General features: G+C 46.3%; 1 protein-coding gene across 1 annotated transcript in view; it reads right to left on the bottom strand.

Annotated features, from left to right (window-relative positions):
- Positions 1 to 22418, bottom strand: part of LOC147452741 (uncharacterized) — a 70892-nt gene that overhangs the window by 23025 nt on the left and 25449 nt on the right. The gene's annotated exons all lie outside the window — the stretch shown is intronic.

Here is a 22418-nt window from a genome sequence, read left to right on the forward strand (position 1 = left end):
TTGTGGTCCATTCTTGATCACAAAGAAAATTGGCCAAGTTGCCTACAAACTGGCTCTTCCTTCGGATGTTAGTGTACATCCAGTGTTTCATGTCAGCCGCCTTAAAGTAAAATTGGGCGAAGCCGACGTCGTTGTGTCCATCGAGGAAAATGTATGGCAAGATATGCAAACTGAGTATATTCCTCGCGAACCAAAGGCAGTTTTAGATCATCGTACCCGTCATTCGCGTCAAAAGGCTTATGACGAGTACTTAATTAAATGGAAGGGTCAATCTGAAAGGTTTGCTACTTGGGAACCCGTTAGACCCTTGAAGGCTCAATATCCCCACTTCATTGATGAGGACATCAATGGTTCTTAAGGGGGGAAGTATGTTATGTCCCACTCACAGGAGAGGGAATCTAGCCCAGATGCCGTCGAGATGGGCGTCCAGTATCCGAGCGGACGTAGTGAGAACACGGTCAGTGTGGCCGGCCATTATTATAAAAAGGAGGCCAAGGCCTCATTTGCAGTTATCGACCCCCATTGGCAGAGTGCTAGTGGTTAGCCCGCGAGGCAAGGAGTACGCGAGGTCACCTCGAGGAGGTGAGGCCGGGTGGTATGGGACGCTCGATCTTACAGGTGCACGCCTACGTCCTTGGACGCTGGCCCCAGTACGAAAGAGCTACCGAATGGTGGCTATGGTCGGGTGGTTTGTTCAACATGTGTCTGTAGACGGTCCGTGTAGCCGGGAGATCCACTCTCCGCTTTCGTTTCCCCCCCCCCCCCAAGCAATACCTAGCGTTTTGCAACACAGCCGACCTAGCATTTTTCCCATCAAGAACCAAGCCAACAATTTCGCATTGCAGTAGCCTGGCGACAGCAAATAGATCAAGAAGCCTAGCGTTTTGCATTTGCAGGACAACCGACAGTAGCAAGACAGTTTTCAACCCTAGCGTTTTTGCATCAGCATGACCCCTTAACATTTTGTAGATTCTCCGCGACAAGATCCACAGTAGCACCAACGTTTTCAGTTTTCAGCATAGACACATCATAGAAGAAGTCCCGAACCTCGCAGATCTCACCTTCTCGCAGAGATCCTCGCTGCATAGTCAGATCCAGCGTAGTTTGCAGTTTCAGCCCGGAAAACGCAGATGCTGAAATCTGCGTTTTCAGCGCGTCGTCGCCGTCGACATCGTCACCGACATAGAGTCAGAATTCAGCAAACACAAGACTTGCAGATTTCAGCCCTTAGCGTTTTCAGATTTCAGCCAGTCTCGTCGTGGTCCTCATCGTCGTCGACATCATCGGCAAGTCCAAAGCATTATAGAGATTTGTGCAATCAATAGTAGACCGCTCTAGCCATAGAGAGTGGGGCCTTTGGAGGAGGGTTTGACAACATTCTGGTTTCATATTCTTCTCTCTCTATCTCTCAGTCTCAGTACCTTCATTCACAGTGTTTACCCACTTTGTTTGTCATAACTTGCACTCTCTCACTAGAGGAACGGAAGGCTCTCCCTTCCGTAAGTGAAAGGAACCTTGAGCACAATTCGGAGCACTCATCTTAAGCAAAGTTCAATTGTTAGGTGCAGTGGAATGAATGTTGTATTTTCTCAAGATTAGTGATCTTTATTGCTCAAGGTTCTTTTTAGTTCTTAGGAAAAGAGAGAGCTTTCCGTCTTATAGAGAGTGCTGTGATCACGAACAAGTGAGTGGATCTTGTGCGTGCAAATGAATGAGACTGAGAGAAGGAGAGAGAAGAGATACGACACCGAGAGGTTTGTAAAACCCTCCTCCGAAGGCCCCACTCTCGTCGGCGAGAGTGGTCTACTTTGATTGCACAAAGGTGTACAATGCGAATGCAATGGACTGATGCAATGGGACTATGCCGATGACGACGACGACTTGATGGCTGAAATCTGAGTTCTTCTATCTGCTGTTTTTCATGGACTGTTTCGGGCTGAAATTGACTGTTTTGTCACTGTTTCAATGGCTGAATCTGATGGTTGTATCGGGGGTCATGCTAGAGACAAAAACGCTGATGTATTGTACCTGCTAAGCTGCGTTTTGATGCTGAGTTGTACCTGCTGGAAAACGCTGCCAAGGCTGGGGAATACCTGCTGAAAAACGCTAGTAAAGGCTGTGTTTTTTTCCCTTGCTGAAAATCTGTTATGGCTGCGTTTTTACCAAGGCTGGAAGCTGATGAAAACGCTGGAATCTACTGTTGGTCTGCAATCCCAATGATGACAAAAAAACGCTGAAATGGTTTGTCCTGCTAGCGTTAGTAAATGGCTGAGATTGCTGATGTTGGTGCTAGGGGAAAACCGCCAGAGACGAGGCTTATGGCGATGGTATGCTATGGGTGGAAACGCCAATGGAAGGGGATGTATGGCGAAGGAATCTGCTGGGAATCCCCGCGAAGAAGGAGGTCCAAAAACGCTGGGGGGTGCTGGGGGGGTTACTGCTGAGAAGTTGCCTGTTGAGCGGGAAGCTCCTGCTCCCTCTTTTGCCAAAAAGTGTGAACTTTGGTTTGCTTATATATTAACTTAGCAAAATTGCCCTACCTACTTTTGTTGGAAAGTCACTTAAAAATAGTAAGTGAAAATCCCAATAAATAGGAAATTAGGCTAAATGCATTGGAAAATTCCCCTAACTGATGCTAATGGATTCTGATGGGAATTCCGATGATCATGTTGTGTGCAACCGGAGGATATGCATCTATGCTAAGTGACTGGGCATGCACGGTCTACGAATAGACTCACAAAAGTGCCAAATCACTGCCAAATCTAAACTGACTTGACTGACTGAACCCTGCTGTGGTGTAGCTTGTCCACGGACACATAGGGTTGGGATGTGTCACGTGACATCCCCTCCTTTTCAAAGTGAGGTACTGGTACCGAACTGTATGGCGTCGAGGGAGATCACCAACAGCATCCGGAATCCTGGAAGGGACTCTTCGCCGGCCCACTCTGCTGTGTGGGTCGTGCGGTACTTGAACTTCATAAAGGTCTACAACGCTTGCTTCTTTGGGCTGCGCCGAAAGCGACACAAAGTCTTATGGATCTCCTTCCTTGCTTCATCTTTGTCTAGAGTCCTGCTTCTTTCGTCTTCAAGAATCTCCATGGCTGAAAATTCCTGAAACCATCTCCAACACAAAACCATGAACATACCCATTCCATGTAAAGTGAAGGAAAAAAATCTTGTCTTCTCTAAAGACTCTGTATGCAATGTAGATGAACATAGAGACGGAGTTACAACCCGTTCATCAAACACATGCAAACAAGTCTTCTGAATCTCCTTCCTTGCTTCATCTTTGTCTAGACTCCTGCTTCTTTCGTCTTCAAGAATCTCCATGGCTGAAAATTCCTGAAACCATCTCCAACACAAAACCATGAACATACCCATTCCATGTAAAGTGAAGGAAAAAAATCTTGTCTTCTCTAAAGACTATGTATGCAATGTACATGAACATAGAGACGGAGTTACAACCCGTTCATCAAACACATGCAAACAATGCGATCGAATCTTTTCTCTTTGATCGAAATCAATCAATTGTGGCAAATCACAATGGAAATGCCCATGCTTGGTACTCATACAATCATGTGCTCGTTCAAAAACTGTGTCATGCCAAGGAAGAGACATGGAATGTGACTTCCTGTCATACAAACTTTTCAACTTTTCATGCACAATCCGCATACATTCGTGCTCATCCATGAAAGAAACGTGCTCAACATGCAATATGTCATGCCTAGGAAAAGGGATCACATAACGATGCTGACTAAAATATAGGAAACCTTCACGAATGAAACACTCGAACAATGCGTGCGTATCAATCATGCGAACACATAATACTTCCTGTAAGGGTTCTTTGGACCAAGGCTCGAGAGCCAAGATCGGTTTGTCCTGAATGATCGAATTGTCTTGTGGGGGTTCTTTGGACCTCGACTCGAAAGCCAAGATCGGATCTTCGTGATTAATCGAATCTACAACGAGGTTAGCTTCACTAGAAAAAGCATCCACAAACACATCATCCTTGTGAACAATCACATCATCTTCACGCAACTCATCATGCTCGTGAGAAATCAAATCTTGATCATGCAAATCATCATGCTTATCATTGACATCCAAATCATCATGCTTATCAATATCATTCAAATCATCATGCTTCTCATAATCATGCAAATCCTGTGTCATGCTGTGGAGAAAAAGGGATTGAGAGAATCTCCTTATCCCGAATCCTTTTAACCTTGTCCTGCATATTAGCAATGAGAGATGGAGAAGGAGCAGTGTCCACTCCATGAAAGACAGTAGGAGAATCACTTTTGGCATTGAGAGTTAAAGTGCTAGCCTCCCAATCAACGAGAGGGTTTATTTCACGAAACCATTTCATGCCTAAAATCATATCACATCCTGAGAGAGGAGAAACAACAAATCTTCTAGTGAAGGCAATCTGTTGAATTACAAACAACACATCAAGCCACTCCTTCGTGATGAGAGTGTCCATACCAGGACGAAAGCCAGAGACCTCGATAGGAGATCTCGGACTAACTTCGAGGCGGGCTCTCTCAACAAGAGAGGGGCTGATCACATCATGCATACTACCTGGGTCAAACAATATGACAAAACGGTGCCCTGACGTACGACCATAACATTTAATGAGTGAATCATCAATGGGAGGGTCCTGAGAAACTTTGGGCACAATCATGTTATCATTCATTGCATTGACAGATGTAGTGGGTGTTGTGGGTTCTTTAGATTCATTTGATTCAAGCTTAGGACATGTTCTTTTTATGTGACCCTTACTGTGACAGTAAAAACAACGACCTTCTTTAGAATACGTGCTTTGTTCTTCCGAAGTGATGTAACCTCCTACAATTCCTTGTGCTACCTTTTCATATGGAGTAAGCTTAGGTTTAGCAATTGTGTTAGCCTTACCCTTAGATTCATTGGAAGAATTCTTTGATGAGAGACTATTGGAAGATTGGTTAGAAGAGTTATCATTCTTACCGTTCTGCGGGTTCTGAGAAGTCTACGAGGTACTTGTGAAAGTCTTGTTCTCCTTAGGCTTTCCTTTGTTGTGCTTCATCTCGTGGGCGAGAGCAATTGCTACTGCTTTGTTGAGATCAATTGGATCGAGTACCTCAACATCATACTTGATATACTCGTTCAATCCGTAAAGAAATGCTTCCTTGCGCTTCGTATCCGATTTGCGTAATTGAGTGCCGAGCTGCAAAACCCGATTAGAGAAAGAAATAACCGGCATACCGTTTTGCTTGAGAGCTCGCCAATCGTCCTTCAGTCGTGCAAGGTACTGAGGTGGCATAAACCGCGCCTTGAGCTTGTCTTGGAAATCAACCCAACTAAAAGAGAGGGCCGTAAAATCCTCGGCTGCCTCTAGGTGCACGGCTAGCTGTGCCTCTTGCCATGCATGGTACCAATTTATGGCATCACCGGCAAGGTACATAGCTACCGTCAAAACTTTGCTATTGCCTGTTTTCTTAGTTGTCGCAAAATAAGCATTAAATTGATGCAACGAAGAATGAATAACAGTAGCATCCATCTTACCGTCATACTTACTGAAAGTCAACTTCTCTGTGACTGGATTGTGTGAATCCGCATCGTGGCTTGCACCACTTGACGAACTCCCACGATCTTTGGGTAGTTCGGTCTTCGAGGCTAGGATTTGGGCTATAAATTCTTGATTGCGAAGCTCTCTTTGAGCTTCACGCTCGGCCTCCTTTTCTGCTTTGCGTTCTTTTCGTTCAACGCGCTCGCGTTCGAGAGCAAGACGCTGCTCTTCTTGTTTTGCGGCAAGCGCAATGCGCTCACGTTCCTGAGCAAGTCGATTTTCTTCTTGTTTTGCAACAAGTTTGTCGTTTCTTTCATCGCGCTCGCGGCCCTTGGCTTCTTGTGCACGGTCCTTTGCTGCTTGTTCTTCTGCTTTGCTTGCGAGTTGTGCCAAGGCAACTCGATTCGTTTCTTGTTGTTGTGCCATCATGTCCAACATCGACTTGACCATCATCTCCATAGGTGTGAGGACAACTCGTGGCATAGATGGCGAAGGGGGAGGGTTGGAAAAATCTACTGGTGGGAAGAATCCTTCGTCGCCTCTCTCATGCTCGTCACCTGAATGCGAAGTATCCATGCCGCTTCGGGTGACGACCATGCACTAGGATCTTGGGTTCTTAAGTTCACAAGGAACTTGGTTCTTGAGGTTCTTGAGGTTCTTGAGTTCTTGGGTTCTTGAGGATCTTGAGCGTTTCTTTCGCTTGCAAATCGCGTTGGAGAAGGATCTTCTCTTCACCCGAGTTCTACCCTTTTCTGCGGGTGCACCCCTTGGCGGCCTTGCGCTCACACCAAGGTTGCTTTTTCCCACCTCACGTCGATTGGCCGGCCGCTAAGTGCACGGTCCGCTCTCAATGAGTGAAAAGAGACACAAGGGGAGGCTGGACAAGCCCTTCTTTCTTGGGATTCATGTCACTCTTCAACAAAACACGATTAGGAATCGCCACGCCCAAGTAAACTTGGGTTCGTGCGATCGCAACAAGCAAAAAAAAAATTCTTGTGGTTCTTTCCTTGAGTAATGCAGAACACTTCCAAAGCTCTGATACCAAAGTTGTATTTTCTCAAGATTAGGGTAAAACCCCCAACTTAAGGCCACCTAAGGGGCTTCGCAAATTGCAGCCAGCATACTCCACCATTTTCAGGTTGAATGAGCACAATTGGAAGAGCTCATCAATACCTACCTACAGTAAAAATCTCTCCCACGCGCGGTGCTTCTTCAACGACGCGCAACGTCGTCGAAGATTTTCTGTGTAACAAAAATGGACATGAGTGGAAAGCCACACAAGGGGGTTATTATGGGGCATAGCAGCCAACAAGGCTTGAACCCAGATCCAACGGCAGTGATTTTAAGTTGAGTTGAGCTAACCACCTCACCACAAGGCCACTTGTGTCCCTACATTGGACCTTTACAATTTTAAACTTGGGGAGTCCAGGGTCCCATTAAAGGGGGCCGGTTTTTTATTGGCCCCTTTACCCTAGTGATCTTTATTGCTCAAGGTTCTTTTTAGTTCTTAGGGAAAGAGAGAGCTTTCCGTCTTATAGAGAGTGCTGTGATCACGAACAAGTGAGTGGATCTTGTGCGTACAAATGAATGAGACTGAGAGAAGGAGAGAGAAGAGATACGACACCGAGAGGTTTGTAAAACCCTCCTCCGAAGGCCCCACTCTCGTCGGAGAGAGTGGTCTACTTTGATTGCACAAAGGTGTACAATGCGAATGCAATGGACTGATGCAATGGGACTATGCCGATGACGACGACGACTTGACGGCTGAAATCTGAGTTCTTCTATCTGCTGTTTTTCATGGACTGTTTCGGGCTGAAATTGACTGTTTTGTCGCTGTTTCAATGGCTGAATCTGATGGTTGTATCGGAGGTCATGCTAGAGAAATAAACGCTGATGTATTGTACCTGCTAAGCTGCGTTTTGATGCTGAGTTGTACCTGCTGGAAAACGCTGCCAAGGCTGGGGAATACCTGCTGAAAAACGCTAGTAAAGGCTGTGTTTTCTTCCCTTGCTGAAAATCTGTTATGGCTACGTTTTTACCAAGGCTGGAAGCTGATGAAAACGCTGGAATCTACTGTTGGTCTGCAATCCCAATGATGACAAAAAAACGCTGAAATGGTATGTCCTGCTAGAGTTAGTAAATGGCTGAGATTGCTGATGTTGGTGCTAGGGGAAAACCGCCAGTGACGAGACTTATGGCGATGGTATGCTGTTGGTGGAAACGCCAATGGAAGGGGATGTATGGCGAAGGAATCTGCTGGGAATCCCCGCGAAGAAGAAGGTCCAAAAACGCTGGGGGGTGCTGGGGGGGTTACTGCTGAGAAGTTGCCTGTTGAGCGGGAAGCTCCTGCTCCCTCTTTTGCCAAAAAGTGTGAACTTTGGTTTGCTTATATATTAACTTAGCAAAATTGCCCTACCTACTTTTGTTGGAAAGTCACTTAAAAATAGTAAGTGAAAATCCCAATAAATAGGAAATTAGGCTAAATGCACTGGAAAATTCCCCTAACTGATGCTAATGGATTCTGATGGGAATTCCGATGATCATGTTGTGTGCAACCGGAGGATATGCATCTATGCTAAGTGACTGGGCATGCACGGTCTACGAATAGACTCACAAAAGTGCCACATCACTGCTAATCTAAACTGACTTGACTGACTGAACCCTGTTGTGGTGTAGCTTGTCCACGGACACATAGGGTTGGGATGTGTCACGTGACATCAACATTCACTTCCGCTGCACCTTACATTGGTATCAGAGCTTTGGAAGTGTTCTGTATCACTCAAGGAAAGAACCACAAGAATTTTTTTTTTGCTTGTTGCGGTCGCGCGTAACCCAAATCCTCTTGGACGTGTCGATTACCTAATCGTGTTTTTTGAAGAGTGACAGAAAACCCAAGAAAGAAGGGCTTGTCTAGCCTCCCCTTGTTTCTCTTTTCACTCATTGAGAGCGGACCGTGCACTTAGCGGCCGGCCAATCGACGTGAGGTGGGAAAAAGCAACCTTGGTGTGAGCGCAAGGCCGCCAAGGGGTACGCCCTCGGGAAAGAGAAGAGCTTGGGTAAGAGAAGATCCTTCTCTAACACAGATTGCAAGCTAAAGAAGAACCTCAAGAACCTCAAGACCCTCAAGAACCAAGAACCACAAGACCCCAAAGTTCCTCGTGAACTTAAGAACCCACGACTTCACTATATGGTCATTACCCGAAGCGAAACGGATACTTCGCATGGAGGTGATGAGCATGGAAGAGGCGAAGAAAAATTTTCCCCACCAGAAGGTTTTTCCGACCCTCCCCCTTCCCCATCCACGCCATGGTTTGCACCAAATCCTATGGAGGCTTTGGTCAAGTCGATGATGGACATGATGGCACGACAAGAAGCGACTCGTGTTGCCTTGGAACGCGAGCGCGATTAACGAAAAGAAAGAAAAGCAGAAGGAAAGGTAGCTATTGAGCGTGAGCGTGAGCAAGCACGCTTGGCGGCCGAAGCAAGACAGGCAGCTATTGAGCGTGAGCGTGAGCAAGCGCGCTTGGCGGCCGAAGACAGACGAGCGGCCTTGGAGGCAGAGCATTAGGTGCAGAGAGACCTACGCATGCAAGAGTTGGTCCGACAAGCCCTCACCTCGAAACCCGAGCCAGACAAAGATGTTGGTGGTTCATCAAGTGGTGCACGTCGAGATTTGAACTCCAACGACCCTGTCTTAGAGAAGATCACGTTCAGTAAGTATGATGGTAAGATGGATGCTACGATTATTCATTCTTGGTTGCATCAATTTAATGCTTATTTTGGGACAACTAAGAAGACAAGGAATAGCAAGTTTTTGACGGCAGCCATGTACCTTGCTCGTGATGCCATTAATTGGTACCACGCATGGCAAGAGGCGCAGTTGACCACGCACCTAGAGGAAGCCAAGGACGGCACGCCCCTTTCTTTCAATTGGGCCAACTTCCAAGACAAGCTCAAGGCGCGGTTTATGTCCCCCACAGTACCGAGCACGGTTGAAAGACGATTGGCACAATCTCAAGCAAAATAATGTGCCAGTTATGTTTTTCTCTAATCGTGTTTTGCAATTATGCAAATCGGATGATGAGCGCAAGGAGTCTTTTATTTTCGGGTTGGACGACTATATCAGGTTTGATGTCGAAGTCCTCGACCCGATCGATCTCAACAAGGCGGTAGCGATTGCTCTCGAGCAGGAGATGAAGCACAACAAGGGAAAGCCTAAGGAAAACAAGACTTCCACAAGTACCTCTCACACTTCTTAGAACGGTAAGAACAGTAAGAATGGATAGAACGGTAACTCTTCTAACCAATCTTCCAATAGTCTCTCAGAAAAGAACTCTCCAAATGAACCTAAGGGTAAAGCTAACACAATTGCTAAACCTAAGCTCACTCCAGATGGAAAAGCAGAACAAGGAATTTTAGGAGGATACATTACGTCGGAAGAACAAAGCATTTATTCTAAGGAAGATCGTTGTTTTCATTGTCACATCAAGGGTCACATAAAAAGAACATGTCCTAAGCTTGAATCTAATGACTCTAAAGAACCCACAGAACCCACTTCCTCTGTCAATGCAATAAATGAGAACACGAGTGTGACCCAAGCCTCTCATGATCCTCCCATTGATGAGTCTCTCATTAAGTGTTATGGTCATGTGAACGGTCAGTGTTTTGTCATATTGTTTGACCCAGGCAGTATGCATGATTTGATTAGTGACTCTCTTGTCGAAAGAGCCCGCTTGAAGGTTAGCGAGACATCTCCTTTCGAGGTGTCAGGCTTCTCTTCCGGTATGGACTCTCTCATCACACACGAGTGCCTTGATGTTTTGTTCACTGTTCAACAAGTGTCCTTCCGCAGAAAATTTGTAGTCTCTCCTCTTTCAGGATGTGATATGCTTTTGGGCATTCAATGGTTTCGTGACATAACCCTCTCATTGATTGGGCGGAAAATACGTTCACTTTCAATGCCAAAAGTGACTCTCCCATTGTCATTTGTAAAGAGCAAGTTGTTCATTCTTCATCTCTCATTTCTAATGTGCAAGTGAAAATTGAAAAGAATCTGAAGAAAGAGACTCTCTCAGTCTCTTCTTTTCCAAAGCACGACACACATGATTTGCATGATCAAGATGTGATTATTCACGAGCATGATGATTTGCAAGAAGAAGCAATGATTGTTCCCAAGGATAATGGTTTAGTTGATGCTTTTTCTAGTGAAGCTAACCTCATTGCACATTCGATAGATCACGAAGAACCGATCTTGGCTCTCGAGTCGAGGTCCAAAGAACCTCCACAGGAAGTATTATGTGTTCGAATGATTAGTCAGCACGCATTGTTCGATTGTTTCATTCGTGATGCTTTCCTGTATTTTAGTCACCGTCCTTATGTGATCCCTTTTCACAAGCATGACATATTGTACGCTGAGCACGATTCATTCATAAATGAGCACGAATGTATGCGGATTACTCATGAAAAGATGAAATGTTTGCATTCAAGGAATCCACATTCCATGTCTCTTCCTTGGCATGACACAATTTTTTATCCGAAAGAGCACAAGAAGGATTGAGCATCAAGCATAGGCATTTCCATTGTGTTTTGCCACAGTTGATTGATTTAGATCAAAACGACAAGTTTCAATTCCATTGTTTGTGTGTGTTTGATGAACCGTTTGGCACTCCGTCACTTTGTTCATCTGCATTCCATGCACAGTTTTTTAAGAAGAATAGTATTTTTCCAGTCACTTTACGTGGAATGGGTATGTTCATGTTTTTGTGTTGGAAGTGGTTTCAAGAATTTTCAACCTCGGAGATTCTTAAAGAAGGTAGACGCATGACTATAGACGAAGTTGAAGCATTGAAGGAGCCACGGATGACTTTGTGTCGCTTTCGGCGCGACCCAAGAAGCAAGTGTCGCAGACCTGTATAAAGTTCAAGTATCGCACGACCCACGCATAAGAGTGGACCCGCGAAGAGTCTTTCCCAGGATTCCCGACGCTGTTGGCGATCTCCCTCAACGCCATACAGTTTGGTACCCGTACCTCACTTTGAAAAGGGGGGGATGTCACATGCACATCTAACCCTATGTGTACGTGGACAAGCTACTTCATGACATGGGTTCAGTTCAGTTAGATTAGGAAGTGTTCTGGCACTTTTGTGAGTCTGTTCACAGACCGTGCATGCCTAGACACTTAGAGTAGATGCATATCCTCTGGTTGCACACAGCATGACCATCAGATTACAGTCAGAACCCATCAGGAGCATTTTTACAGTGCATAGACCTATTTTCCCTATTTTAGCCATTTTTCACTTATTGTTTTCAAGTGACTTTTGTTGGGAACTAGGTAGGGCAAATTTGACAAGCATATATAAAAGAAAACCTAGGGCTAGTGGATTTTGGCAGAAGAGGCAACAGGAACCAAGGTTCAACAGACACCTTCTCAGCAAGATCACCCCCCCCCCCCCCCCCCCCCCCAAAGCAATACCTAGCGTTTTGCAACATAGTAGACCTAGCGTTTTTCCCATCAAGAACCAAGCCAACGTTTTTGCATTGCAGTAGCCTGGCGACAGCAGACAGATCAAGAAGCCTAGCGTTTTGCATTTGCAGAACAACCGGCAATCACAGGACAGTTTTCAGCCCTAGCGTTTTTGCATCAGCATGACCCCTTAGCGTTTTGCACATTCTCCGCGACAATATCCACAACAGCACCAACGTTTTCAGTTTTCAGCATAGACACATCGCAAAAGAAGTCCCGAACCTCGCTGATCTCACATTCCCGCAGCAGATCCTCGCCGCACGATCATATCCAACGTAGTTTGCAGTTTCAGCATCTACGTTTTCAGCGCGTCGTTGTCACATCGTCGCCATCGACATCGTCACCGACATAGAGTCAGAATTCAGCAAATACAAGATTTGCAGATTTCAGCCCTTAGCGTTTTCGGATTTCAGCCCGTCTCATCGTCGTCGACATCATCGGCAAGTCCAAAGCATTATAGAGATTTGTGCAATCAATAGTAGACCGCTCTCGCCATAGAGAGTGGGGCCTTTGGAGGAGGGTTTGACAACATTCTGGTGTCGTATTCTTCTCTCTCTATCTCTCAGTCTCAGTACCTTCATTCACAATGTTACCCACTTTGTTTGTGATCACTTGCACTCTCTCACTAAAGGAACTGAAGGCTCTCCCTTCCGTAAGTAAAGGAACCTTGAGCACAGTTCGGAGCACTCATCTTGAGCAAAGTTCAACATTCACTTCCGTTGCACCTTACATGGAGCCCCTCCACTCGTTGGATTTTCATAGAGATGCGCAAAGTGGGCCTGAGCAAGAGATGGGAGGACCGTTTTGCATTAAGCTTACTCTGGTCTTGGGGGCAGCTAAGGGGGGGACTTGAGCAGCATCAGCCCACATGCATTCAGGAGCGCTTGAAGAAACCTCTTACATGGAACTCGTTGGTCAGTGCACAGTGAGGTCACATGGTTGGCAATAGACCCCATGTCTCATGGGGTCCCATGGTAGAGGATCCAACCCGCACCCTAGGAGACTGGTTGCAGTTTACAACACTTCTTGAGGAGAGTCAGAGCATTCGGATGCGTGACATGAGGGGGATATAGAGCATGTGACAAGATATCGTGGAGGCTATACTAGCACAGTGGTACACGTCTCTCGAGTCGGTGGCTCCCACCACTGGATGGGGGCCTTTACTTGTTTTGAGGTCCTCATCGCAGTTTGGGCCTACTCAGACTCAAGCCTTTGCATGTTCTACGAGGCTCAATGAGAGGGTTGCCTCCATAGAGTTGCTACTAAGGCACCAGAAGTAGTAAAGTGTTGTTTTCAACGGATTCTAGTTGTTGGCATTTAGAGGGAGGATCTGTGTGCTTGATCGTGACAGATCTTGAGACTCGACATTGGTGCCTTTGGGCTTGGGAGAGTCGCCCTTTGGTGTGAGTGCAATGGGACACAAGGAGTGGTTTTAGCAGGATCCTTCTGTTTCAGTTGATCACCCAAGGATCCTTTTCTTCCACTACACTGCACGACTGGGACGCCACATATTAGCTGCTCGGAGAGAGGCCCGCCCTATCACTGACAAGAAGAGGGTCTCACGGTTGAGTTCCCCACAAACCTTTGGGAGCGCTTATGGGACAACAGACAACCGTTACCATGTTCCAGTGGCTTGTCGCCCATCGAGCTACCACAGTGGAGAGTTGGTTGGTCTACGGTGCCTAGCAAGTTGTGCCGCTTGTGACCACCCACTTGAGTCACAAAGGCATTGTCTATGGGACTACCCCATGGCACAATAGGTTTGGCTACAGATTCTACGATTGATGCCAGCCTTGTCGTCAGCTAGTCGGTACACTTGGGGTGTTGTTGCTTGCTCCACCCTTCATGGGCCCAACAGTGAACACTTCGTTTAGAGCTTTCCTCAGCTAGCAAGATGATTGTGACACAGGAGGGCCGGTCTACAATCTAGCATGCCATAGACTTACGCCTCAAGAGTGGAGCAGTGATAAAGAGCTTTGTTGGAAGCTTATTTGCGGCCTAACTCTCTAGTTCATATGGAGAGTCCGGTGCTTCCGTATCTTTGAGGCCCACCTATCCCACCGGTGGAGACTGTACGGAGTTGATCCCTACACTTCAAGGTCAGTTCGAAAGGCTGCAAGGCAGCTCCGACTGCATATGAGAGCATTGCGAAACATTCCTATGGCCTTTTCTACACCATGGTCCATGGGACTCCTAGATAGTACTACAAGCCACCTATGTGGTTGTTCCTCCTCCCACATACTAATTTAGCCGTCATTATACATATCTCACTTTTTCTTAGGAAAGTCTCCCCTCATGCTGATGTAGCCCCTCTTGTCAGGGAAGTTTGTAGCCTGATGGGCAGTTTTATTAACTAATAGAAGGATCTTTTTCTTGGAAGATAAAAGAAACACACAACTGCTACATCTACTCTTGCACACGAGGCCACTAACTCGGCAACATGGGCTAAGACTCCAACATTGATCCTCCTCTTGGCATCAAGAAAGAACTGGGGGGAGAGAGAGAGAGAGAGAGAGAGAGAGAGAGAGAGAGAGAGAGAGAGAGAGAGAGAGAGAAAGATGCCTCGAGGCTACCGGTGTGGCTACCCTCTAGAGGGAATGGAGATCTCTCCTCTCCTAGGCCTGCACATGGAAGAGTGCTCCGCCTCTGACTACGATGCCCACAGAATGGACTGCCTTGAGGGGAAGACTCCAAGGAGAAGCTCTTTTGCCCATCGCCCCTATTGAGGGGTCTCTGCAAAGGATCAGACCTCCGTGATGCCCACGCCTACCACCAAAAACGCTAGGAGGGGTGCCACAAAAAACGTCAAGGGAGGGGCTGCAAAAACGCAGATCTGCCCCCCCCCCCCCCCCCCCCCCCCCGGCCTCCTCCTCAAAACACACACACACCGGCTGGCTGATTGTGGCAAAGGGCTGCCCATAAGGGCACCCTGCTAGGCTGCACACTCTGCAAGAGATGACCCCCCTAAGCCTATTTATAGGCCCAATCCCTGGCTGCCTGACCCAGATCTAGCCCCCCACGACCTAATAAGGAGAGTATGAAGGGAGCCCATAGGGCATCTGGCACCACTGGGAATGCAAGGGAAAATCCTCTTTGGCTGCAGGAGCCTACATGGCTATAGGAAAAACCAAAAACCCTAAGGCTACGCATGGCTAAGTGAATCCCGACATGAGAAAACTACCTCAATCCAGCCACAAAACAACCCTCACTCCCTATCAGGGGGACCGACTAGACAAATCCAGAGAGATGCCAAAACTATAACACCCCTCTCAGCTCTTGGAAAGGAAGACTCCCAGGGAGTTGAGTCACTGTACAAGGCCAATGGTTCCCTCGACAAACACAAGGCGAGACTTGTTGCTCGGGGTTTCACACAGCGACCAAGCGTGGACTTTGACGAGACCTTTGCTCCGACCGCTCGCATGACTACCATACGCACAGTGTTTGCTCTCACAGCCAACTTTGGTTGGTCTATCTTCCAGATGAATGTCAAAAGTGTGTTTCTGAATGGAGATTTGGATAAAGAAGTTTATGTGGAGAAACCTCCTGGATTTCGTATACCAGGCAAGGAGGATTGGGTCTATCAGTTGTGGAAAGCATTGTATGGACTGAGGCAGGCTAGACGACAGTGGTGCCTCACACTTAACCAGTTTCTCCTGAACTTGGGGTTACGGCGTACCTCATCAGATTCCAATTGTTATGTTGTCTCTAATGGCTCTTTGGTTGCGATAGTGATTGTCTATGTGGACGATCTCATTTTCACAGGCTCATGGACCAACAGGATCAAGCCAATCATGAAAGCTATGGAGACGCGTTTCGAGATGACTGACCTTGGGCTTCCTCACTATTTTCTTGGATTCCAGATTTTTTAGACACCATACGGCATCTTCTTTTCTCAACGGAAGTATGCGAATGCTATCCTAGAGAGATTCCAGATGACAGGCTGCAGACCGATTGGCATTCCTCTTGAGCCTAAAGAGAACGTATCGCTTCACGATCCTTCCCCACGGATTGACTTGGAGCAGTACAAGAATGTTATTGGTTGCCTCGTATGGCTGACTTATTCCCGACCAGACATCTGTTACACAATTTCTGTCCTTAGTTCCTTCAACACCCGACCTCGTCAGCGACATTGGCAGTGTGCCCAACGTACTTGGCGGTACATCAGCGGCACCTTAGACCATGGTGTTTTCTATGGTCGCTCCAAGGGTTGCACCTTACTTGGTTGGTGCGATTCAGATTGGGCAGGAAATCCAGTGCTCTACTACAAGAGTAGTTTTCACACTCGGCTCGGGACCCATTTCATGGAGCAGTAAGCGGCAACCCACCGTCGCGCTATCTTCTACAGAGGCGCAGTACAGAGCAGCTTGCTATGCTGCTTGTGAGACCATATGGCTACGGAGATTACTGGGAGAGTTGTGTTTTCGCCAAACTGCTACGACTTGTCTTTTGTGCAGCAATCAAAGTTGCATTGCTATTGCCAAGAACCCTATCTTTCACGCTTGGACTAAGCACATTCAGGTGCAGTACCACTATGTTCGGGAGCGGGTTTTGGCTGGACATCTTCATTTGGAGTATGTTCCTACAAAGGACAATGCAGCAGACATCTTCACGAAGGCTGTACCTCAGCGGACTTTGGCTTCTCACCTTCGACTCGTTTGTGTTGTCTCAGTATCCAGTGTTGAGAGGGGTGTTAGGGTACACCACCGTTGTTTCGCCATTTTGTACGGCTAGTGATTGTCACGAGTTGGCCACCCATCGCACATCATGTAGATTGCATGGGCGGACACTCTTAGCACGTGTCCGGCCAGTCATTTTCTGAGCTTGGCTGGGTGCATTGGCTGGGTGCACACATTTTTAGCATTTTTGGGCTTTTATGTTTTTAGCACCAGTTACACATTTTTTCCCTACCTCAACCTAAGATTCTATAAATAGAATGCTTAGTGTCTTGTAGTCATTACAGATTGTGTATTGAGAGCATCATTTGCAGAGCACTTGCATTTTCTCTCTATCTCTCCCTCCAACGTTTTCGACACGCATGGCTCACACTCTTTCCGCTGCTCACTCTCACACTAACCCTATGTGCATGTGGACAAGCTATAACTCCTATTTCTAAGGTTAAGGAGAGCCTAGGAAGTGTTCTGGCACACTTGTGAGCCTGTCCGTAGGATGTGCATGTCCATACACTTAAGATTAGTTGGATACCCTCTGATTGGACATGAGCACAACTAGTGTCTGCTAGGTATAGACATTGGGGAGTGTTCCCATAGCATAGCATTAGTACCTCGCCTAGGTAGTTTACTACATACAAAACACCTCTTATCAGTAGATTTTCAACTTACTAATGATTGACATTTAGCACCATTATTGCAAGTCGTGGGGCTTCACTGGTGACTACTTGACCTAGCAATAAATCCATATATAGGCCACCCTAGGGGTCAATTCTGAGAATAAGTTCAATACCCGGCAGATGGAAGCAATACCCTCAATAGGACCAACACCCTCATCTAGCGTTTTCTAACATCAGCTGTCACCAGCGTGTGACTACTATCTATCCTTTTTGTTGATTTCTTTCTTATTATCTATTTACTTTCACTTTTTGGAAACACCCCTCGGGAAATCTAACTGCCCTGCATTGCATAGCTAGTGTGGAACTGTCCAGAGGGAGTCCAGGCCTGAGGGCAAGAGAGCACTAAGGTTGGACAAGGACTATGGTTAGCCAAAGTGGGGTCATTGACTAGCCAAAGTGGAATCCTTTGCTACAGAGGCTACATTTCAGTTCTGGGTGTGGCTACAGTGTACAAAGGGGGTCGGATGACCTAGAAAGATACAATGGCAGCATCTCCTAAAATTTAGGGAACTGCTATTTAGAGACCTGAAAATGTGTTTGCATCATTACCTCCGGAATGACAAGGGGAACATTTTCTTACTCTGTCGTGAAGTCAACAGGGCAACTGGTTGGGAGATTTCTAGGCGGCAACCCCGAAACGGGAAAAATGCTTGTAAATGTGCCAAGTGGCACCTTCTGGTGCAATTTCCTCATGCAACAAGAAGTGGCGCTGAATTTAGGAGAAGGAGGGCTCATTTTCAGATTTTGTCACAGGTTAAGAGCTATGGAGTGCTTGCTTTCCCTCCTATGTACAGTGCGGTGCCAGGAGTGATGCCCTACACGCTACACACTGCCCTCTCTCTTCTCTATAGCAGTATGTTATGCCCCTCTAGTGGGCTTTTCAATTGACCAATGTACAATTGTGTGGGTTCATGCGCGATTGCCGAGGCAAGAGCCTCTTGCACAAGTACTGGATTAGCTAGCGGCTAATCCCCCGCAGGTACAGGTGAATTCGGAGAGGTTTCTCGCCAGAAATCTCGTCCGATTCAAAGGGCAAGTAGCCCTACAGGTGCGGGAGCTCGAGGACTTGCTACGGATGCGACCGGCACGCGAAACGGAGCCCGAAACAGTAAATTACAGTCTGCTGTGTATTTTTGCAGGTTTAGGGTTTTGGCCCTAAACGGACCCTAACACCCCCAGGAGGTTCGGGGACGCCAGGGGACCGCTGTACAGGTGATCTGGCGCATTTTCGGGGCTGAAAACAGAGAATTCAGCGTGCTGCAGATTCTCGCAAGGTTTTGCAAAGTGCACGTATGCGTCGGGAAAGTCAGTCAATGCGTGGGAATACTGACTGTGAAGGGTCCTAGTACAGTTATGCTACCGAAATCGGGCCGGAATAGTTGAAATTCAGCCAAGTTTGTGTGGGGCAACTTGTAGGGAACCACAGCGTTTATTCCCTCTTTTGAACAATAAAGAAATACCGAACACTCAGGGCCAATTTGGGATGCCACAGGCAAATTTTGGTATGGCTGGAATTACAAATCAGCAGCCAAATATGGCATTTCCAGGTCAACTTAATTGCGGTCAGGGAACACAAATAAACCCTAAGAGTGTTCCCATGTTTCAGTCACTTCTATATGACAACTTAACGCCGCTGGAGAGGCCAACTCCATACAAAGAAGGTGGCAAAGGTGTGACTTTCACGACCTTTACAGGGTTTGATGACAGGAAGAAGGCTCTCTCATTCCTCCAACAGTTTGACAAGGCCTATGCAGGGGGAAACTTTACAAAGGCTTCAAAGGTCCGCAAGGCAGCCACTTTCTTGACAGGGAATGCGGGACAATGGTGGACAACTTTATTGCTTCAAGGGCAAGCTCCGTCCACATGGATTTACTTCAAGTAGATTTTTGCAGCAGCATGGTTATCTGATGACTTTGAAGCAGATGTCATGACAGAATGGCACCAGCTTAATGTTGCTACTTGCAAGAATCTGGATGATTACAATCGGAAGTTTTGGAAAGCTCTACTTCCAGTAACTTCCTATAGGTTTGTGCCATTGACAGAACAGATTGAAAAATACTGTTGTGGCCTACCCAAAGGATTGAGAAAGTACTGCACGAAGACCAAAGTCACTACTTTGACGCAACTCATCGAGGTAGCAAACACTGGCAATGGTTTGCTCAAGGGAGAAGATTGTGAATTCAATACTGGCATCAAGGAAGGATCAGCCAAGAAAAATTCAGCGAAGAAGTATGTTCCCAAGGAGGCTCCGAAAGGGACTCAGGAGCCAGCCAGCCAGCGCAGGGAAAGACAAAGCTACGGCTGAATCAGAAAAGGGACCAACGAAGAAATGGAAAAGACGTTTTCCTCGCAAGTCGGAAGAGCAAAAGAAGGTCCTGAGGTCAGAGAACAAATGCTTTATCTGTGAGCTGCTTGGCCACATTGCTTACAACTGTCCTACAAAGAAAAGGCCAGCTAATTCTGAAGACAAGGAGGACAGGAAAGGAAAGAAGCCCATGGCTGGTCTAGTGCCAGATATGGTGGGCGACAAGCCAAATTCAGATGCAAGTGAGCTTTGCAGAGCATGGGGAAAGGTCAGGGATCAAACAGTGCTTATCTTCTTTGATCCAGGTGCCAAAGCCAACTTCATTTCCCCATGATTGGCTTCAAAGTTGGGAATCACACCTGAAGAGATGGGGTATACAGCAAAGGCAGGTTTGGCATGTCCTCGCCATACAGAGGCTGTGACACCCATCATTGGAAAGTTGCGCCTACATATCCAGTCCTATGTAGATGCTGAAGAATTTTACATCATGCCACTGGACGGATGTGATGTGTTGTTAGGTATTCCTTGATTATTTTGTGTACAGGGAATCATGGATGCCTACAACAAAAAGATCACTGTACAGAGCAGAGGAAAGACTCACATTCTCGATGTAAAGCTTAAAGGGGAGTCTATTCACACTGTATCAGCTTCTGCTATTACTTCTGTAATGAAAAAGCATCTTTTTGCGTACTTGGTTTTTGCACGTGAAGTGTCAGATTGTGATGAATTAAATTTATATGTGCTAGATAAAGAAAGGTCAATGTTTTTACAACAATATAGTGACTCTCTTTCCGATTCATTACCGTCTCAATTACCGCCAGAGAGACCCGAGGACCATGCGATAGATTTGGTGCCAGGCAGTATAGCCCACCAAATAAGCCTCCGTACAGGGTTAGTGTGGCTCAGCAGAAAGAGATAATGGGCCAAGTACAGGAGCAGTTAGAAAAGGGGCTGATTCAGCCCAGTTCATCTCCATTCTGTTCTCCAGTGTTGTTGGTGCAGAAAAAGGATGGCTCATGGCGTATGTGCATCGACTACCGTGCACTCAACAAGAATACCATCAAGAATAGGTTCCCTATACCTAGAATTGATGATATTATGGACAAATTAGAAGCAGCAGCTATGTTTAGCAGGATAGATCTAAAGAGTGGGTACCATCAGATCCGCATTAGATCAGAGGATGTGCACAAGACTGCTTTTAGAACAACGTTTGGCCTTTACGAATTTTTAGTGATGCCCTTTGGTCTCACGAATGCTCCTGCTACGTTCAATAAGATGATGGACAGAATTTTCCGTCCACACCAGCAATTTGTTGGTACATTCTTTGATGACATGATAGTCTACTCAAAGAATGAAGAGGAGCATAGGTATCACTTGGCCATTGTGTTCAAAGAGCTACGCAGTCATAGGTTGCTCATCAATGCAAAGAAAAGTGAGTTTTTTCTGGAAGAGATTCACTTTCTGGGACACATTGTCTCAAAGGATGGTGTCAGAATGGATCCTGCAAAAGTTGAAGCGATCAAGTCATGGCCAGATTTGAAGACGGTCGTGCACGATGTCCGAAGTTTCTTGGGACTATGCTCCTATTACAGAAGGTTTATCCGAAATTACATTGAGATTGCTTCACCTTTACATGCTCTTCAAAAGAAGGCAGTCACCTTTAGATGGACACAGAAAGAGATTTCAGCTTTTAATTTAAAGGAAAAGATGACTTCAGATCCAGTCATTGTGTTGCCAGATCTTAGGAAGTCATTTGTGGTCCAGTGTGACGCATGTGGTAGTAGCATTGGTGCAGTGCTAATGCAAGATGGTAGGGTACTAGCCTATGAGAGCAGAATTTTGCAAGGGCCAGAGATGACCATGCAGGTCTATGAGAAAGGGTTATTGGCTGTGATTCGTGCGCTCTTAAGTTGGAAACACTACCTGCTAGGTGCACACTTTGTTGTCCAAACGGACCATCAGACCTTGCGATACTTCTTGACACAGACAAAGTTATCTGAGAAGCATATGCGATGGGCAAATATCTTGTCCATGTTCCATTTTCACATTGTACATGTGGAAGGCAAGAAAAACGTTGTGGCTGATGCCTTGTCAAGGAAGCCACAAATTTCAGCTGTGTCAATTCCTTATCATCATGAACTTGATGCTATGAAAGAACAGTATGCAAATGATGAAGATTTTGCAAGGGTCTTCGAGCAGCTAATGGATGGACAACATCATGAACACTATCTTCTCAAAGATGGGTTCATGATGATGCATGGCAGATTGTGTCACAAAGCCATTGCGACGCAAAGTTATGGAAGAGAGTCATGTCCCACCATATGCAGGGCATCGTGGTATCGATGCTACAGTTAAAGCGATTGAGACATTCTTCTATTGGCCTACATTGAGAAGAGATGTGGATGCCTTTGTGCGAGAATGCCTAATTTGCCAGAAGGTCAAGTTTGACAGGCAAAAGGCACCAGGGTTATTGCAACCACTACCTATTCCAGATAAACCATGGGAAAGTATTGCTATGGATTTTATCTTTGATCTTCCGAGAACGCAGACAGGAAACGATGGTATTTGGACCATCATTTGCAGATTCAGCAAGCGGGCTCATTTTATTCCTGTCAGGAAGAAGATAAAGCCAGATCAGATGGCACGCATGTTTATGAGCAATATTTTCAAGTATCATGGCATGCCACAGTCAATTGTT

The sequence above is a fragment of the Adiantum capillus-veneris genome, chromosome 8 (genome assembly GCF_014529385.1).
Source record: "Adiantum capillus-veneris isolate H3 chromosome 8, ASM1452938v2, whole genome shotgun sequence".
Taxonomy (NCBI): domain Eukaryota; kingdom Viridiplantae; phylum Streptophyta; class Polypodiopsida; order Polypodiales; family Pteridaceae; genus Adiantum; species Adiantum capillus-veneris.